Below are 18,231 nucleotides of genomic sequence, written 5' to 3' on the forward strand. Positions count from 1 at the left end.
GTTCCTCTAGTTTTCTTCCTAGAATACACGAATAGGAAGAACTGGTTTCTGCATGTGGAACCAGTGATTGTTTCCCTGTACAAAATTAAATGCTCCCTGATTAAAAAAAAACGTTCAAAACAATAATGACCATTGATAATATCCAGAAAACCCAAACACAGGGGCTGTGGCAATATCTGGGATTGAGTTAGCCAAAACAAAACCGGATATTTCCGGTTTCATGCAGTCATATCCGGACAAAGTGGTGTGGAATTTGTATGCAATAGACCAAGCAAATCATAGTAAAAATGGTTTTGGAGAAAAGCAAAGTCCTTTCTTTAGGCAAGTGCATAAAGTGTCATGTATACAAACAGAAATATCCTGTGTGTTTGCCGCAGTTCCTCTAGTTTCTCGCTTAGAAAATACGAATGTGTAGAGCTGGTGTCTCCATGTGGAACCACTGAGTGTTTCCCAGTACAAAATTAAATGTGCCCTGATAAAAAATTTTGGAAACAATAAAGTCCATTGATAATATCCAGAAAATACAAACACAAGGGCTGTGGCAATATCTGGGATTGAGTTAGCCAAAACAAAACCGGATATTTCCGGTTTCATGCAGTCATATCCGGACAAAGTGGTGTGGAATTTGTATGCAATAGACCAAGCAAATAATAGTAAAAATGGTTTTGGAGAAAAGCAAAGTCTTTTCGTTGGACAAGTGCATAAAATGTCATGTATACAAACAGAAATATCATGTTTGTTTGCCGCAGTTCCTCTAGTTTCTCGCTTAGAAAATACGAATGTGTAGAGCTGGTGTCTCCATGTGGAACCACTGAGTGTTTCCCAGAACAAAATTAAATGTTCCCTGATGAAAAAAAAGAACTTTCAAAACAATAATGACCATTGGTAATATCCAGAAAACACAAACACAGAGGCTGTGGCAATCAGTTATTGAGTTAGCCAAAACAAAACCGGATATTTCCCCTTTCATACAGTCATATCCGGACAAAGTGGTGTGGAATTTGTATGCAATAGACCAAGCAAATCATAGTACAAATGGTTTTGGAGAAAAGCAAAGTCCTTTCTTTAGGCAAGTGCATAAAATGTCATGTATACAAACAGAAATATCCTGTTTTTTTGCCGCAGTTCCTCTAGTTTCTCGCTTAGAAAATACGAATGTGTAGAGCTGGTGTCTCCATGTGGAACCACTGAGTGTTTCCCAGTACAAAATTAAATGTGCCCTGATAAAAAAAAACTTTCAAAACAATAATGATCATTGATAATATCCAGAAAACACAAACACAGAGGCTGTGGCAATCTGGGATTGAGTTAGCCAAAACAAAACCGGATATTTCCGGTTTCATGCAGTCATATCCGGACAAAGTGGTGTGGAATTTGTATGCAATAGACCAAGCAATTCATACTAAAAATGGTTTTGGAGAAAAGCAAACTCCTTTCTTTAGGCAAGTGCATAAAGTGTCATGTATACAAACAGAAATATCCTGTGTGTTTCCCGCAGTTCCTCTAGTTTCTCGGTTAGAAAATACGAATGTGTAGAGCTGGTGTCTCCATGTGGAACCACTGAGTGTTTCCCAGTACAAAATTAAATGTTCCCTGATTAAAAAAAAGTTTCAAAACAATAAAGTCCTTTGATAATATCCAGTAAACACAAACAAAGGGGCTGTGGCAATATCTGGGATTGAGTTAGCCAAAACAAAACCGGATATTTCCAGTTTCATGCAGTCATATCCGGACAAAGTGCTGTGGAATTCCTATGCAGTAGACCAAGTAAATCCTAGTAAAAATGGTTTTGGAGAAAAGCAAAGTGCTTTCTTTAGGCAAGTGCATAAAATGTCATGTATACAAACAGAAATATCATGTTTGTTTCCCGAAGTTCCTCTAGTTTTCTCCCTAGAATACACGAATAGGAAGAACTGGTTTCTGCATGTGGAACCAGTGATTGTTTCCCTGTACAAATTAAATGCTCCCTGATTAAAAAAAAAACGTTCCAAACAATAATGACCATAGATAATATCCAGAAAACACAAACACAGGGGCTGTGGCAATATCTGGGATTGAGTTAGACAAAACAAAACAGGATATTTCCGGTTTCATGCTGTCATATCCGGACAAAGTGTGTGGAATTTGTATGCAATAGACCAAGCAAATCATAATAAAAATGGTTTTGGAGAAAAGCAAACTCCTTTCTTTAGGCAAGTGCATAAAATGTCATGTATACAAACAGAAATATCATGTTTGTTTGCCGAAGTTCCTCTAGTTTTCTCCCTGGAATACACGAATAGGAAGAACTGGTATCTGCATGTGGAACCAGTGATTGTTTCCCTGTACAAAATTAAATGCTCCCTGATTAAAAAAAACGTTCCAAACAATAATGACCATTGATAATATCCAGAAAACCCAAACACAGGGGCTGTGGCAATATCTGGGATTGAGTTAGCCAAAACAAAACCGGATATTTCCGGTTTCATGCAGTCATATCCGGACAAAGTGGTGTGGAATTTGTATGCAATAGACCAAGCAAATCATAGTAAAAATGGTTTTGGAGAAAAGCAAAGTCCTTTCTTTAGGCAAGTGCATAAAATGTCATGTATACAAACAGAAATATCACGTTTGCTTGCCGCAGTTCCTCTAGTTTCTCGCTTAGAAAATACGAATGTGTAGAGCTGGTGTCTCCATGTGGAACCACTGAGTGTTTCCCAGTACAAAATTAAATGTGCCCTGATAAAAAATTTTGAAAACAATAAAGTCCATTGATAATATCCAGAAAATACAAACACAAGGGCTGTGGCAATATCTGGGATTGAGTTAGCCAAAACAAAACCGGATATTTCCGGTTTCATGCAGTCATATCCGGACAAAGTGGTGTGGAATTTGTATGCAATAGACCAAGCAAATAATAGTAAAAATGGTTTTGGAGAAAAGCAAAGTCTTTTCGTTGGACAAGTGCATAAAATGTCATGTATACAAACAGAAATATCATGTTTGTTTGCCGCAGTTCCTCTAGTTTCTCGCTTAGAAAATACGAATGTGTAGAGCTGGTGTCTCCATGTGGAACCACTGAGTGTTTCCCAGAACAAAATTAAATGTTCCCTGATGAAAAAAAAAGAACTTTCAAAACAATAATGACCATTGGTAATATCCAGAAAACACAAACACAGAGGCTGTGGCAATCAGTTATTGAGTTAGCCAAAACAAAACCGGATATTTCCCCTTTCATACAGTCATATCCGGACAAAGTGGTGTGGAATTTGTATGCAATAGACCAAGCAAATCATAGTACAAATGGTTTTGGAGAAAAGCAAAGTCCTTTCTTTAGGCAAGTGCATAAAATGTCATGTATACAAACAGAAATATCATGTTTTTTTGCCGCAGTTCCTCTAGTTTCTCGCTTAGAAAATACGAATGTGTAGAGCTGGTGTCTCCATGTGGAACCACTGAGTGTTTCCCAGTACAAAATTAAATGTGCCCTGATAAAAAAAAACTTTCAAAACAATAATGATCATTGATAATATCCAGAAAACACAAACACAGAGGCTGTGGCAATCTGGGATTGAGTTAGCCAAAACAAAACCGGATATTTCCGGTTTCATGCAGTCATATCCGGACAAAGTGGTGTGGAATTTGTATGCAATAGACCAAGCAATTCATACTAAAAATGGTTTTGGAGAAAAGCAAACTCCTTTCTTTAGGCAAGTGCATAAAGTGCCATGTATACAAACAGAAATATCCTGTGTGTTTCCCGCAGTTCCTCTAGTTTCTCGGTTAGAAAATACGAATGTGTAGAGCTGGTGTCTCCATGTGGAACCACTGAGTGTTTCCCAGTACAAAATTAAATGTTCCCTGATTAAAAAAAAGTTTCAAAACAATAAAGTCCTTTGATAATATCCAGTAAACACAAACAAAGGGGCTGTGGCAATATCTGGGATTGAGTTAGCCAAAACAAAACCGGATATTTCCAGTTTCATGCAGTCATATCCGGACAAAGTGCTGTGGAATTCCTATGCAGTAGACCAAGTAAATCCTAGTAAAAATGGTTTTGGAGAAAAGCAAAGTGCTTTCTTTAGGCAAGTGCATAAAATGTCATGTATACAAACAGAAATATCATGTTTGTTTCCCGAAGTTCCTCTAGTTTTCTCCCTAGAATACACGAATAGGAAGAACTGGTTTCTGCATGTGGAACCAGTGATTGTTTCCCTGTACAAATTAAATGCTCCCTGATTAAAAAAAAACGTTCCAAACAATAATGACCATAGATAATATCCAGAAAACACAAACACAGGGGCTGTGGCAATATCTGGGATTGAGTTAGACAAAACAAAACAGGATATTTCCGGTTTCATGCTGTCATATCCGGACAAAGTGGTGTGGAATTTGTATGCAATAGACCAAGCAAATCATAATAAAAATGGTTTTGGAGAAAAGCAAACTCCTTTCTTTAGGCAAGTGCATAAAATGTCATGTATACAAACAGAAATATCATGTTTGTTTGCCGAAGTTCCTCTAGTTTTCTCCCTAGAATACACGAATAGGAAGAACTGGTATCTGCATGTGGAACCAGTGATTGTTTCCCTGTACAAAATTAAATGCTCCCTGATTAAAAAAAACGTTCCAAACAATAATGACCATTGATAATATCCAGAAAACCCAAACACAGGGGCTGTGGCAATATCTGGGATTGAGTTAGCCAAAACAAAACCGGATATTTCCGGTTTCATGCAGTCATATCCGGACAAAGTGGTGTGGAATTTGTATGCAATAGACCAAGCAAATCATAGTAAAAATGGTTTTGGAGAAAAGCAAAGTCCTTTCTTTAGGCAAGTGCATAAAATGTCATGTATACAAACAGAAATATCACGTTTGCTTGCCGCAGTTCCTCTAGTTTCTCGCTTAGAAAATACGAATGTGTAGAGCTGGTGTCTCCATGTGGAACCACTGAGTGTTTCCCAGTACAAAATTAAATGTGCCCTGATAAAAAATTTTGAAAACAATAAAGTCCATTGATAATATCCAGAAAATACAAACACAAGGGCTGTGGCAATATCTGGGATTGAGTTAGCCAAAACAAAACCGGATATTTCCGGTTTCATGCAGTCATATCCCGACAAAGTGGTGTGGAATTTGTATGCAATAGACCAAGCAAATAATAGTAAAAATGGTTTTGGAGAAAAGCAAAGTCTTTTCGTTGGACAAGTGCATAAAATGTCATGTATACAAACAGAAATATCATGTTTGTTTGCCGCAGTTCCTCTAGTTTCTCGCTTAGAAAATACGAATGTGTAGAGCTGGTGTCTCCATGTGGAACCACTGAGTGTTTCCCAGAACAAAATTAAATGTTCCCTGATGAAAAAAAAAGAACTTTCAAAACAATAATGACCATTGGTAATATCCAGAAAACACAAACACAGAGGCTGTGGCAATCAGTTATTGAGTTAGCCAAAACAAAACCGGATATTTCCCCTTTCATACAGTCATATCCGGACAAAGTGGTGTGGAATTTGTATGCAATAGACCAAGCAAATCATAGTACAAATGGTTTTGGAGAAAAGCAAAGTCCTTTCTTTAGGCAAGTGCATAAAATGTCATGTATACAAACAGAAATATCATGTTTTTTTGCCGCAGTTCCTCTAGTTTCTCGCTTAGAAAATACGAATGTGTAGAGCTGGTGTCTCCATGTGGAACCACTGAGTGTTTCCCAGTACAAAATTAAATGTGCCCTGATAAAAAAAAAACTTTCAAAACAATAATGATCATTGATAATATCCAGAAAACACAAACACAGAGGCTGTGGCAATCTGGGATTGAGTTAGCCAAAACAAAACCGGATATTTCCGGTTTCATGCAGTCATATCCGGACAAAGTGGTGTGGAATTTGTATGCAATAGACCAAGCAATTCATACTAAAAATGGTTTTCGGGAAAAGCAACGTCCTTTCTTTAGCAAAGTGCATAAAATGTCATGTATACAAACAGAAATATCATGTTTGCTTTCCGCAGTTCCTCTAGTATTCTCCCTAGAATACACGAATAGGAAGAACTGGTTTCTGCATGTGGAACCAGTGATTTTTTCCCAGTACAAAATTAAATGCTCCCTGATTAAAAAAAACGTTCCAAGCAATAATGACCATTGATAATATCCAGAAAACACAAACAAAGTGGCTGTGGCAATATCTGGGATTGAGTTAGCCAAAACAAAACCGGATATTTCCGGTTTCATGCAGTCATATCCGGACAAAGTGGTGTGGAATTTGTATGCAATAGACCAAGCAAATCATAGTAAAAATGGTTTTGGAGAAAAGCAAAGTCTTTTCGTTGGACAAGTGCATAAAATGTCATGTATACAAACAGAAATATCATGTTTGTTTGCCGCAGTTCCTCTAGTTTCTCGCTTAGAAAATATGAATGTGTAGAGCTGGTGTCTCCATGTGGAACCACTGAGTGTTTCCCAGAACAAAATTAAATGTCCCTGATGAAAAAAAAAACTTTCAAAACAATAATGACCATTGGTAATATCCAGAAAACACAAACACAGAGGCTGTGGCAATCTGTTATTGAGTTAGCCAAAACAAAACCGGATATTTCCGGTTTCATGCAGTCATATCCGGACAAAGTAGTGTGGAATTTGTATGCAATAGACCAAGCAATTCATACTAAAAATGGTTTTGGAGAAAAGCAAAGTCTTTTTTTAGGCAAGTGCAAAAAATGTCATGTATACAAACAGAAATATCATGTTTGTTTGCCATAGTTCCTCTCGCTTTCTCCCTACAAAATACGAATGTGTAGAGCTGGTGTCCCCATGTGGAACCAGTGAGTGTTTCCCAGTACAAAATTAAATGTTCCCTGATAACAAAAAACATTCAAAACAATAATGTCCATTGATAATATCCAGAAAACACAAACACAGTGTATGTGGCAATATCTGGGATTGAGTTAGCCAAAAAAAAACGGGATTTTTCCCGTTTCATCCAGTCATATCAGGACAAAGTGGTGTGGAATTCGTATTCAATGTACAGACAAAATCGCAGTAAAAATGGTTTTGGAGAAAAGCAAAGTCTTTTCGTTAGGCAAGTGCATAAAATGCCATCTATATAATCAGAAATATCATGATTGTTTGCCGTAGTTCCTCTAGCTTTCTGCTAGAAAATACGAATGTGTAGAGCTGGTGTCTCCATGTGAAACCAATTAGAGTTTCCCAGTGCAAAAATAAATGTTCCCTGAGAGCAGCAAGATGGTGGAATAGGCAGGGAGCACACTATTAGTCTGGGGGGAGAGAAAGTTTAATATAAGTGGAGATACTGCAGGGTGAAGGAAGAGTAGGGGAATAAACAGCATTGGAAACTCTTCCGGAACTAGTGATTCACAGTGTACCTGCGTGGAGAGTGTGGGAGCCCAAGTTCGGGACACCCGTGGGAGACTCAACACACCAGCGCTGGAACGCGAGGTGAGCCGAACCTCAATAGCCCGAGATACCAGCGGGGAAGCGGAAAGAGGAGGCTAGAGGGAACGAGGCTTGAAACTCCGTGGGGGAAAGTTCACCAGGCTAACTAGAAGAGAGATAGGAAAAAATAAAAAAAGTGACCGATAGAAACACAAGTTTCTCTCTCTCCGCTCACAGTATATATATAGAGCCATAGTGTAACAAGAAAAAACACCACAGTGAAGAAACCAAATATCTCCAACATGTCAAACAACAAACACAAAAACCAAGCTAACAAGAACAAGGAAGACACTATGACGCCCCCAAATGAAAAAGACACCCCAATTCAAGATTATGAAGCTGATGAGATAGAAGAAATGCAAGAAGCAGATCTCAAAAATTGATAAGAACATTAAGAAGTTGTCAAAAACAATTTCTGGAACTACAGAAATCCTTAATGGACAAGATAGAAAATCTCTCTCATGAAAGTGAAATATTAAGGAGGAATCAAAATGAAATGAAACAACTAGTGGAACAAGAAACTCTGATAGTGACGAGAAATCATAATGAAATGAAGAATTCAATAGATCAAATGACAAACACATTAGAGAGCCTTAAAAACAGAATGAGCGAAGCAGAAGAGAAAATATCAGACTTAGAAGACAGAGAACAGGAAAGGAAACAGGCAAACCAAAGAAAAGAAGAAGAAATTAGAAATCTAAAAAATATTGTCGGGAATCTACAGAATACTATTAAAAAACACAACAATCAGGTTCTAGGAGTTCCTGAAGGCATGGAGAGTAAGAAAGGATTAGAAGGCATTTTCAGTGAGATACTAGCAGAAAATTTCCCAGGTTTGGAGAAGGACAGAGGCATCTTAGTACAGGAAGCTTATAGAACCCCTAAGAAACATGACCAAAAGAGATCCTCACCACGACATGTTGTAATCAAAATCACCAGAGTGAAACACAAAGAAAAGATCCTAAAATGTGCAAGAGAGAAACGTCAGATTACTCTTAGAGGATCTCCAATTAGACTCACAGCAGACTTCTCATCAGAAACCCTACAAGCTAGAAGGGAATGGCGAGACATAGCCCAGGTACTAAGAGAGAAAAACTGCCAGCCCAGAATACTATATCCTGCAAAGCTCTCATTTGTGAATGAAGGTTAAATTAAGGCTTTTCATAGCAAACAGAAACTGAAAGAATTTGTGGCCACTCATCCTGCCCTGCAAAAGATGCTTAAAGATGTGTTACACACAGAAACATGGTCACCAATATGAAAGAAGGTAAAGGAAGGAAACCTCACAGCAAAAGATCACAGGAAGCTCAATTTCTCTTTGACATAGAATTAAACTCTGATGCTCTGTTAAATCAATGTGTTAAAGTAATCTATTATGTCCTCTTGATGTCTGTTAAATTCTAATTGTTCAAAAACAGCTGCATTTTTATTGAGGTATGGGTTATTTAAATATGTGCTTATTTTCAAAGATTTGAATAATCACCTTGTAACAATGATCAAATTTGGTCTATGTTATGTCATGATTTTAAGAAATCTTATTTCAACCAGATATTTTGGATTTTGAGCCTTCTTGGCATTCTTGACAGGCATTCAAAAAATCAAAGTTTCAAACAATCTGGTCTCTAAAATTTCCAGGAAATCCTGGACTTTGGTTTTTCCAGTTTGGGCCCAACTGAAAAAATTGAAGGACCTATGTCTCTCATCTTATAGAGACTCCAACTAATCAGGGTATTTGGATTATATTAGAAGGACTGTCAAGTTGTGATGTGGTACCAGACTTTAAGTTTCTATAATGGAAAATGCTATTAATACAAATGTTTGAGAATTAAAAAGTCTAATGATCTTGTGTTACTAGACATGATAGTTATCTCAATGAGAAAGCCCCAGAGGCCTAAAGGGTTAAATAATTGTAAAATCCTACAGGTGCTTTCAAAAATACTGTGAAGTAAGCAAGTGCCTCTTATTGGTTGATGAGTTTATAATTTTAAACATGGCGACTTAAAGTCTTTTGTCATCCACAGTTATATATGATGTGCTGCTCATAAAACGAAAGCGTTGTTGGTTCTGTGTTTAGCTGTCCTCCTATAGGTTCCTATGGACTTTTTCCAGCCACTTTTATTGTATTCAGTACTTTGGGATGGCTCTGTAAACAGATGAAGCCAATAATGTATTACCAGTACCAACTGAGAGAAAGTATGGTTAACTGAGGTGCCTAAAAACAAAACGCAATTCAAATCAATTGGCAATCTACAAAAAGAGTTAAAGATTTTAAAAGCTATTATTAAAATTGCTATATTGGTCTATTATGCTATATTATATGTGTGTACATATTGTATGTCCACATGGGGAAATTTTATTAAGAGTTTTATTTTAAATGGCTTATAGATAAGATTGTCCATAAATTTAAGCTGCTAAAATCAATCAAAGATACATTTTAATTTGAGTGACCTGAATCTGTGTATCATATGTTTTAAACGTGTTGGTAGAAAGAAACTAAAAACATTTTAGATGGTTGTGCTTAAGTTTACTGGCTAAACAAACTACACCATGTTAGATATTTAAGAGGTGTTTTCAAATACATGATTCTTAAAATTTATAGAAGGCATTGGACCTTCTGGTAAATGTTTTCTTAAGTTGTTATCCAGTGGTTGAAACGGTTTGCTAAGTATTCATGTGATATTGCTATTGTCAGCAAGCGATCTAGGACTTGCTCCCTCATTTCTCTATTCTAAGCCCAACTTGTTCTTTCATTTCTCTATTCTCTTCAAGGTAGGAAACTAATTCTATTATAAAAGAATCAGTAGGATGCACAATTTAATCTTTAGAACTTATAAAAGAGATGTCTAACATTTTTCTGTAATAGCATAGGCAAAATAAGAACTTAAATAATAATCTCATAGCTAGATTCACTTCGCCATCAGTGAAGTATACAGTAAGTAGAAAAAACCTCCCTTTCAGACCAAAGGGAAAGAAAGTTTTAAAGTGAGAATATAATTTTCCTCATGGGCATTGTCTACCTTAGAAAAACTACTACAGAACATGCCTGTGACTATAGACTTGTAGTTCAGGCCACCGAAGTTTAGAGATGGGACACGGGCACTCCCTTTCTTGCATCCTCTGGTCTGCTTGAACACAAACGAGGAGGAAAAGAAAGCTCGGCATCAGAAGCAATGGGTGGCAGGCCTATTAAAGGCTGATCTGTACAGTGATCTGCCCTCAAGCAGACCCAACAGGCCAGTCCACTGCAGTGGCTTTCAATGTGGTAAGCCTGGGCTTCAGCAGAAGTCAGCTTGTGAAGAGCCCTGGCAGCTCTGCCAAGAGTTGGATCACTGGAAATGGACCTGCCCTGGAGTCGAAGGATGCCCAGGTCAGAGCCACAGATCTATTGACTCTAAGCTGAAAAGCCCTTCACTCAACCCAACTTCCAAAGTGACCACTGCAGCTGAGGAGATGGTCAAGTAGGGTCAGCAACTTTGCAGGCAGAACTGTAAATTTCTTGTTAGAGATGCCACCTGCCTTTACCTGGCCAGCTCTCCTCCCAGGCCAGCCAAGGAATGAAAGTCAACAGAGTGCCTTCCCCTAGGAGGTTCACACCTCCCTTAGGATATACCCCATGTGAAGAGACAGATAGGTCTGGGCCTCTTAACTTACAAGGCCTAAAGCCCACCAGATTATTATCAAGCCTCTTCTATCAGGTTCTATTTGCCTCTCAATCAGAAAAATTACTTGTAGCTTAGACAGCACCTTTCTTAGCTCCTCTAATAATGACTCTGTCCTTTGTTCTAGGCCCTGTCTAGTGCACTTGGGCCTCATTCCTTCATAATCATAACCTCTATTCTACCACCAATGGCTCTACTCCCAACCTGTGTGTACTGATGGTCCTTGTCCCCACTTAATGCTGTATAATTGTTCAAACCTGGTAAATGCCACTCTTAGGATCCTTGGTTACTATCCTCACTCTGTCTTTTATGACCTTGTCTAAATATGATCAGAGTTGGTAAACCTGGAAGGCTTCCATAGCCTTGGCAACTCATGACGACAGCCTAGGGTGGTTACTGGCGCCATAAACTAGAGTGTCAATTTGTTGGGTCAACAACAGGAGCCACTGTGCACTTTCTCCTCATGTGGGATCTCTGTCCTTAATGTGCTGTACATTGTGATTTAATGCTATAACTAGTACACAAACAGTATGTTTCACTATGTGTTTCTATGTGGGTGCAAACTGTTGAAACCTTTATACTAAATTGATCTTCTGTATATAAAGAGAATTGAAAATGAATCCTGATGCAAATGGAAGAGGAGAGGGAGCGGGAGAGGGGAGGGTTGCGGGTGGGAGGGAAGTTATGGGAGGGGGAAGCCATTGTAATCCATAAGCTGTACACTGGAAATTTATATTCATTAAATAAATGTTAAAAAAATAAATCAGAAAAAAAATAAATGTTCCCTAATAAAAAAAATTTTTTCAAAGCAATAAAGTCCTTCGATAATATCAAGAAAACACAAACACAGGGGCTGTGGCAGTATCTGGGATTGAGTTAGCCAAAACAAAACCGCATATTTCCGGTTTCATCCAGTCATATCCGGACAAAGTGGTGTGCAATTCGTATGCAATGGACCGAGAAAATCACAGTAAAAATGGTTTTGGAGAAAAGCAAAGTCTTTTCGTTAGGCAAGTGCATAAAATGCCATCTATACAAACAGATATATCACGTTTGTTTGCCGCAGTTCCTCTAGCTTTCTCAGTAGAATATACAAATGTGTAGAGCTGGTGTCTCCATGTGGAACGAATCAGAGATTCCCAGTACAAAATTATATGTTCCCTGATGAAAAAAAAAATTTCAAAACAAGAATGTCCATTGATAATATCCAGAAAACACAAACACAGGGGCTGTGACAGTATCTGGGATTGAGTTAGCCAAAACAAAACCGGATAATTCTGGTTTCATCCAGTCATATAAGGAAAAAACTGGTGTGGAATTCGTATGCAAAGGACTGAGAAAATTACAGTGAAAATGGTCTTGGAGAAAAGCAAAGTCTTTTTGTTAGGCAAGTGCATAAAATTCCATCTATAGAAACAGTAATACCATGTTTGTTTGCTGCAGTTCCTCGAGCTTTCTCCTAGAAAATACGAATGTGTAGAGCTGGTTTCTCCATGTGGAACCAATTAGAGTTTCCCAGTACAAAATTAAATGATCCCTGATAAAAACTTTCAAAACAATAAAATACTTCAATAATATCCAGAAAACACAAATACAGAGGCTGTCGCAATATCTGGGATTCAGTTAGCCAAAACAGAAGCGGAAATTTCCGGTTTCATCCAGTCATATAAGGAAAACTGGTGTGTATTTCTTATGCAATGTACTTTAAAAATTGCAGTGAAAATGGTTTTGGGTAAAAGCAAAGTCCTTTCTTTAGGCAAGTGCATAAAATGCCATCTATACAAACACAAATATCATGTTTGTTTCCCGCAGTTCCTTTAGATTTCTCCCCAGAAAATATGAATGTGTAGAGCTGATGTCTCCATGTGGAACCAATTAGAGTTTCCTAGTACAAAATCAAATGTTCCCTGATAAAAAACATTCAAAACAATAAAGTCCATTCATAATATCCAGAAAACACAAACTCACGGGCTGTGGCAATATATGGGATTGAGTAAGACAAAACAAACGGGATATTTCCGCTTTCATCCAGTCATATCTGGACAAAGTGGTGTGGAATTCGTATGCAATGTACAGACAAAATCACAGTAAAAATGGATTTGTAGAAAAACAAAGTATTTTCATTATGCAAGTACATAAAATGCCATCTATATAAACAGAAATATCATGATTGTTTGCCAGAGTTCCTTTAGGTTTCTCCCCAGAAAATACGAATGTGTAGAGCTGGTGTCTCCATGTGATACCAATTAGAGTTTCCCAGTACAAAATTAAATGTTCCCTGATTAAAAAAAAAAAAACTTTGAAAACAATAAAGTGCTTTGATAATATCCAGAAAACACAAACTCAGGGGCTGTGCCAATATCTGGGATTGAGTTAGCCAAAACACAACCGCATATTTGTGGTTTCATCCACTCATATCCGGACAATGTGGTGTGGAATTCGTATGCAGTGGACTGGGAAAATTACAGTGAAAGTGGTTTTGGAGAAAAGCAAAGTCTTTTCATTAGGCAAGTGCATAAAATGTCATATTTACAAACAGAAATATCATGCTTGTTAGCCACAGTTCCTCTAGATATCTCCCTAGAAATACGAATGTGTAGAGCTGGTTTCTCAATGTGGAACCACTGAGTGTTTCCCAGTACAAAAGCAAATGTTCACTGAAAAAATTTTTTTTCAAAACAATAAAATACTTTGATAATATCCAGAAAACCCAAACACAGGGGCTGTCGCAATATCTAGTCTTGACTTAGCCAAAACAACACCATATATTTCCGGTTTCATCCAGTCATATCCCGACAAAGTGGTGTGGAATTCGTATGTAGTGGACCGAGAAAATCCCAGTAAAAATTGGTTTGAGAAAAGCAAAGTCTTTTCATTAGGAAAGAGCATAAAATGCCATCTACACAAACAGAAATATCATATTGTTTGCTGCAGTACATTTAGATTTCTACCAAGAAAATACGAATGCGTAGAGCTGGTGTCTCCATATGGAAGCAATTAGAGTTGTGCAGTACAAAATTAAATGATCCCTGACAAAATATTCAAAACAGTAAAATATTCGATAATATCCAGAAAACACAAACACAGGGGCTGTGGCAATATCTGGGATTGCATAGCCAAAACAAAACCGGATATTTCCGGTTTCATCCAGTCATATCCGGAGAAAGTGATGTGGAATTCGTAAGCCATGGACCGAAAAAACCACATTGAAAATGGTTTTCGAGAAAAGCAAAGTCTTCTCGTTAGGCAAGTGCATAAAATGTCATGTATACAAATGGAAATATCATGTTTGTTTGCCGCACTTCCTCTAGATTTCTCCCTAGAAAATATGAGTGTTTAGAGCTTGTGTCTCCATGTGGAAACACTTAGTGTTTCCCAGTACAAAATCAAATGTTCCGTGATAAAAAATTTTTCAATACAATAATGTCCATTGATAATATCCACAAAACACAAACACAGGGGCTGTGGCAATATCTGGGATTGAGTTAGGCAAAACAAAACCAGATATTTCCGGTTTCATCCAGTCATATCCCGACAAAGTGTTGTGCAATTCGTATGCAATGGACAGCGAAAATTGCAGTGAAAATGGTTTTGTAGAAAAGCAAAGTCTTTTCGTTAGGCAAGTGCATAAATGCCATCTATACAAACAGAAATATCATGTTTGTTTGCCGCAGTTTCTCGAGCTTTCTCCCTAGAATATAAGAATGTATAGAACTGGTGTCTCCATTTGGAACCAGTTAGAGTTTCCCAGTACAAAATCAAATGTTCCCTGATAATAAAACTTTCAAAACAATAATGTCCTTCGATAATATCCAGAAAACACAAACATAGAGGCTGTGGCAATATCTGGGATTGAGTTACCAAAAACAAAACCGGATATTTCCGGTTTCATCCAGTCATATCCGGACAAAGTGGTGTGGAATTCATATGCAATGGACCGAGAAAATGACAGTAAAAATGGTTTTGGAGAAAAGCAAAGTCTTTTCGTTAGGCAAGTGCATAAAATGCCATGTATAGAAACAGGAATGTCATATCCTTTGCCTGCAGTTCATTTAGATTTCTCCCCAGAAAATACGAATGTGTAGAGCAGTTGTCTCCATGTGGAACCAATTAGAGTTGCCCAGTACAAAATTAAATGTTCCCTGACAAAAAACATTCAAAACAATAAAGTCCTTCGATAATATCCAGAAAACACAAACACAGGGGCTGTCTCAATGTCTGAGATTCAGTTAGCCAAAAAAACTCGCACATTTCAGGTTTCATCCACTCATATCCAGACAAAGTGGTGTGGAATTCGTATGCAATGGACTGCGAAAATTGCAGTGAAAATGGTTTTGGAGAAAAGTAAAATCTTTTCGTTAGGCAAGTGCATAAAATGTCAAGTATACAAACAGAAATATCATGTTTGTTTGCCGCAGTTCCTCTATCTTACTCCCTAGAAAATACGAATGTGTAGAGCTGGTGTCTCCATGTGGAACCAGAGTTTCCCAGTACAAAATTAAATGTTCCCTGATTAAAAAAAGGAAAAAAAACTTTCAAAACAATAAAGTCTTTCGATAATATCCAGAAAACACAAACACAGGGGCTGTGGCAATATCTGGGAAAGAGTTAGCCAAAACAAAAGCGAATATTTCCGGTTTCATCCAGTCATATCCGGACAAATCGTGTGGAATTCATATGTAATGGATAGACAAAATCACAGTAAAAATGGTTTTGGAGAAAAGCAAAGTCTTTTCCTTAGGAAAGTGCAAAAAATGCCATCTATACAAACAGAAATATCATGATTGTTTGCCGCAGTTCCTCTAGCTTTCTCGCTAGAAAATATGAATGTGTAGTGCTGGTGTCTCCATGTGTAACCACTGTTTCACAGTACGAAATTAAATGTTCCCTGATAAAAAGATCTTTCAATACAATAATGTCCATTGATAATATCCAGAAAACTTAAACACAAGGGCTATGGCAATATCTGGGATTGAGTTAGGCAAAACAAAACCGGATATTTCCGGTTTCATCCAGTCATATCCCGACAAAGTGTTGTGCAATTTGTATGCAATGGACAGCGAAAATTGCAGTGAAAGTGGTTTTGTAGAAAAGCAAAGTCTTTTCGTTAGGCAAGTGCATAAATGCCATCTATACAAACAGAAATATCATGTTTGTTTGCCGCAGTTTCTCGAGCTTTCTCCCTAGAATATAAGAATGTATAGAACTGGTGTCTCCATTTGGAACCAGTTAGAGTTTCCCAGTACAAAATCAAATGTTCCCTGATAATAAAACTTTCAAAACAATAATGTCCTTCGATAATATCCAGAAAACACAAACATAGAGGCTGTGGCAATATCTGGGATTGAGTTACCAAAAACAAAACCGGATATTTCCGGTTTCATCCAGTCATATCCGGACAAAGTGGTGTGGAATTCGTATGCAATGGACCGAGAAAATGATAGTAAAAATGGTTTTGGAGAAAAGCAAAGTCTTTTCGTTAGGCAAGTGCATAAAATGCCATGTATAGAAACAGAAATATCATATCATTTGCCTGCAGTTCCTTTAGATTTCTCCCCAGAAAATACGAATGTGTAGAGCAGTTGTCTCCATGTGGAACCAATTAGAGTTGCCCAGTACAAAATTAAATGTTCCCTGACAAAAAACATTCAAAACAATAAGGTCCTTCGATAATATCCAGAAAACACAAACACAGGGGCTGTCTCAATGTCTGAGATTCAGTTAGCCAAAAAAACCCGCACATTTCAGGTTTCATCCACTCATATCCAGACAAAGTGGTGTGGAATTCGTATGCAATGGACTGCGAAAATTGCAGTGAAAATTGATTTGGAGAAAAGTAAAGTCTTTTCGTTACGCAATGCATAAAATGTCATGTATACAAACAGAAATATCATGTTTGTTTTCAAAGTTCCTCTAGCTTTCTCACTAGAAAATATGAATGTGTAGAGCTGGTGTCTCCATGTGGAACCACTGAGTGTTTCCCAGTAGAAAATTAAATGTTCCCTGATGAAAAATCTTTCAACAGAATAAAGTCCTTCAATAATATCCAGAAAACACAAACACAAGGGCTGTGCCAATATCTGGGATTGAGTTAGCCAAAAAAAACCGGATATTTCTGGTTTCCTCCAGTCATATCCGTACAAAGTGGTGTGGAATTCATATGCAATTGAGTGCAAAAATTGCAGTGAAAATGATTTTGGAGAAAAGCAAAGTCTTTTCGTTAGGCAAGTGCATAAAATGTCATGTATACAAAAAGAAATATCATGTTTGTTTGCCGCAGTTCCTCTAGCTTTCTCCTAGAAAATACGAATGTGTAGAGCTGGTGTCTCCATGTGGAACCAATTAGAGTTTCCCTGTACAAAATTAAATGTTCCCTGATAAAAAACATTCAAAACAAGAAAGTCCATCGATAATATCGAGAAAACACAAACACAGGGTCTGTGACAATATCTGGGATTAAATTAGCCAAAACGAAACCGAACATTTCCGGTTTCATCCAGTCATATCCGGACAAAGTGGTGTGGAATTCATTTGCAATGGACTGAGAAAATTGCAGTGAAAATGGTTTTGGAGAAAAGCAAAGTCTTTTCGTTTGGCAAGTGCATAAAATGTTATGTATGCAAACAGAAATATCATGTTTGTTTGCCGCAGTTCCTCTAGACTTCTCCTAGAAAATACGAATGTGCAGAGCTGGTGTCTCCGTGTGGAACCAATTAGAGGTTCCCAGTACAAAGTTAAATGTTCCCTGATAAAAAAAATTCAAAATATAATGTCCATTGATAATATCCAGAAAACACAAACACAGAGGCAGTCACAATCTCTGCTAATCAGTTAGCCAAAACACAAGCAGACATTTCCGGTTTCATCCAGTCATATTCAGACAAAGTGGTGTGGAATTCACATGCAATGGACCGAGAAAATCACAGTAAAAATGGTTTTGGAGAAAGGCAAAGTATTTTCTCTAGACAAATGCATAAAATGTCATGTATACGAATAGAAATTTCATGTTTGTTTGCCGCAGTTCCTCTAGCTTTCTCCTAGCAAATATGAATGTGTAGAGCTAGTGTCTCCATGTGGAACCAATTAGAGTTTCCCAGTATACAATTAAATGTTCCCTGATAAAAAACATCCAAAACAG

Source organism: Lepus europaeus, chromosome 21 (genome assembly GCF_033115175.1).
Source record: "Lepus europaeus isolate LE1 chromosome 21, mLepTim1.pri, whole genome shotgun sequence".
Lineage (NCBI taxonomy): Eukaryota > Metazoa > Chordata > Mammalia > Lagomorpha > Leporidae > Lepus > Lepus europaeus.